Consider the following 2,500-nt stretch of genomic DNA (forward strand, 5'->3'; position numbering starts at 1 on the left):
CTGGAATTACCGCGGCTGCTGGCACCAGACTTGCCCTCCAATAGATACTCGTTAAAGGATTTAAAGTGTACTCATTCCGATTACGGGGCCTCGGATGAGTCCCGTATCGTTATTTTTCGTCACTACCTCCCCGTGCCGGGAGTGGGTAATTTGCGCGCCTGCTGCCTTCCTTGGATGTGGTAGCCGTTTCTCAGGCTCCCTCTCCGGAATCGAACCCTGATTCCCCGTTACCCGTTACAACCATGGTAGGCGCAGAACCTACCATCGACAGTTGATAAGGCAGACATTTGAAAGATGCGTCGCCGGTACGAGGACCGTGCGATCAGCCCAAAGTTATTCAGAGTCACCAAGGCAAACGGACCAGACAAGCCAATCCGATTGGTTTTGATCTAATAAAAGCGTCCCTTCCATCTCTGGTCGGGACTCTGTTTGCATGTATTAGCTCTAGAATTACCACAGTTATCCAAGTAACGTGGGTACGATCTAAGGAACCATAACTGATTTAATGAGCCATTCGCGGTTTCACCTTAATGCGGCTTGTACTGAGACATGCATGGCTTAATCTTTGAGACAAGCATATGACTACTGGCAGGATCAACCAGGGAGCTGCGTCAACTAGAGCTGAGCAGCCGGCCGCCCGGGAGTGTGTCCCGGGGGCCCGCGCGAACACGCAAGCGTCCGCTCAATTATTCTGCAAACAGGAGGAGGCCGAGCTCCCCTGCACGATACACCTCGAAACCCTCTCAGGTCCCGGCGGCGCGCAGCGCCGTCCTAGGTACTTGGTCGGTTTCGAGAGAGGCGCAATCGCCCGGAGTTAGGCGAGTAGACGGTTTTAGTGCGAACACCCTTGCTCCCAACTGAGCTTGCCGCTGCCGACAGAGGCCCGGGAGCGTGCTGTCGTGGCATTGCCGGCGGGAGACAACACGCGCCACCTATGGTGACCGGCAGCTCCAACGCCAGCGCCACACAAGGGCAAAGCCCCACTTGGGTGCAGAAGCGAACTCTCCCAGCACAGCGCACGCGCCAACACGTCCGCACAACTGCGATACAAACCACCTGCGAGAACCGCTGGGGCGACCGAGCAGCAGACGGCGTCGCGGCGCCGAGTGCCAGGCGGCGGCGCATCCTCAACGCACACAGTCCTCAATCAGACCAGCACACTGCAGATGTCCACCACGCTTCGCACCGGGCTCGGCTGAACCAACTTTGGCCGCCAGGCGCCGCGTGCAGGGTGCGCCGCAGCGTAGCTGCGCCGCCTGCCGAGCCCGTCGGCTGGCGCTCCTGCCACTCGGCGCCCCCCACCAGCCGCCTGTTGCGCGTGCGCCCACGCAGCGCGCGGCCAACACGCCGGGCGGCCCCCCTTCACCGGCCGGGAACAGTCCCACCAAGCCACCGCCGCGTATCGCTTCATACCCACATGGGCCTAGTCACGTGTGTGGATGTGGCGGGTACCGCTGAAACAACCGGTTAATAGCTGTACCGATCGTCGCCATCACAGATTCACCTCCAGCGTGAACAACCGCTCAACAACGGATTTCCAGTTCATTTGCGTATCTTGGGCAGTAAACGTAGATGTCCACCTACATTTGCGAATTCAACAATTCTTGCATGCCAGGATGTCATGTGTCACGACACGCTACATCAGACCACATACACACTGCGACATGTGCAGAAGAGAACACGTGGAAGGTGGCCCGCGCACGTATGCGATGTCCCTTCCGCGATCCACTGTCAACCGGCATCTGCGGCATGTCCCAGATATGGAACGCGGTCCACCAGGGTAGCACTTTGTGTGAGGCAATACGACAAAGTCGGAATACACGCGTCACTACATCACACGGCTCACGCTGACCTGACCTGACTCACCGCACCACCACCCCCAGCGACCCAGGGTGACATACAATGCGTTCGTACGTTCCTCCCACACGCCTCTACGGCGTACCACAGTGCAACCTAGCTGTTATTGGGAGACGAGACAAGTAGCATCGAGCACAACATATGGAAATTGAGATTCGACACCGTTGGGCACAGCCAGCGTACGGTCACACGTATCACACTACTTCACTCTGTACGTAACTACCGATGATCGGTACAGCGTGTGGGTTACGCGTACGACATCAGCGGACAATGGACACAGACCATACCACGACGTACACTGAGGGCGTCGACATCTGAACGCAACTGAACAGCTGCGAGGCTCATTTAACACTCAAACGCCAGACCGACCAGCTTGAGAGGACGGAGACACAAAGAGAGGGGCAGAGGGGGGGGGGGCGATATAGTCCTATTGCAGTACAATTGACAGTGGATAGCGGGAATATGTGGAAAGTAAGCAACACTCGCAAGACATCTACATGAGGATAACAACGACACCAGAGATTCCGAGCAGTGAACTATGTTAGGCAAAGGGACAACGTGGGTTAGGTTAAGGGACAACGTGGGTTAGGTTAAGGGACAACGTGGGTTAGGTTAAGGGACAACGTGGGTTAGGTTAAGGGAC

At 57.0% G+C, this 2,500-nt stretch overlaps 1 non-coding gene across 1 annotated transcript in view; it reads right to left on the bottom strand.

Moving 5' to 3' along the window:
• Positions 1-605, bottom strand: part of LOC126333848 (small subunit ribosomal RNA) — a 1,893-nt gene extending 1,288 nt beyond the window's left edge. Inside the window, exon 1 of the ribosomal RNA XR_007564400.1 lies at positions 1-605. This exon is cut by the window's left edge and continues 1,288 nt beyond it. This is a non-coding gene — a ribosomal RNA (small subunit ribosomal RNA).
• Positions 606-2,500: the final 1,895 nt, after the last annotated feature.

Source organism: Schistocerca gregaria, unplaced genomic scaffold (assembly GCF_023897955.1).
Source record: "Schistocerca gregaria isolate iqSchGreg1 unplaced genomic scaffold, iqSchGreg1.2 ptg001646l, whole genome shotgun sequence".
NCBI lineage: Eukaryota > Metazoa > Arthropoda > Insecta > Orthoptera > Acrididae > Schistocerca > Schistocerca gregaria.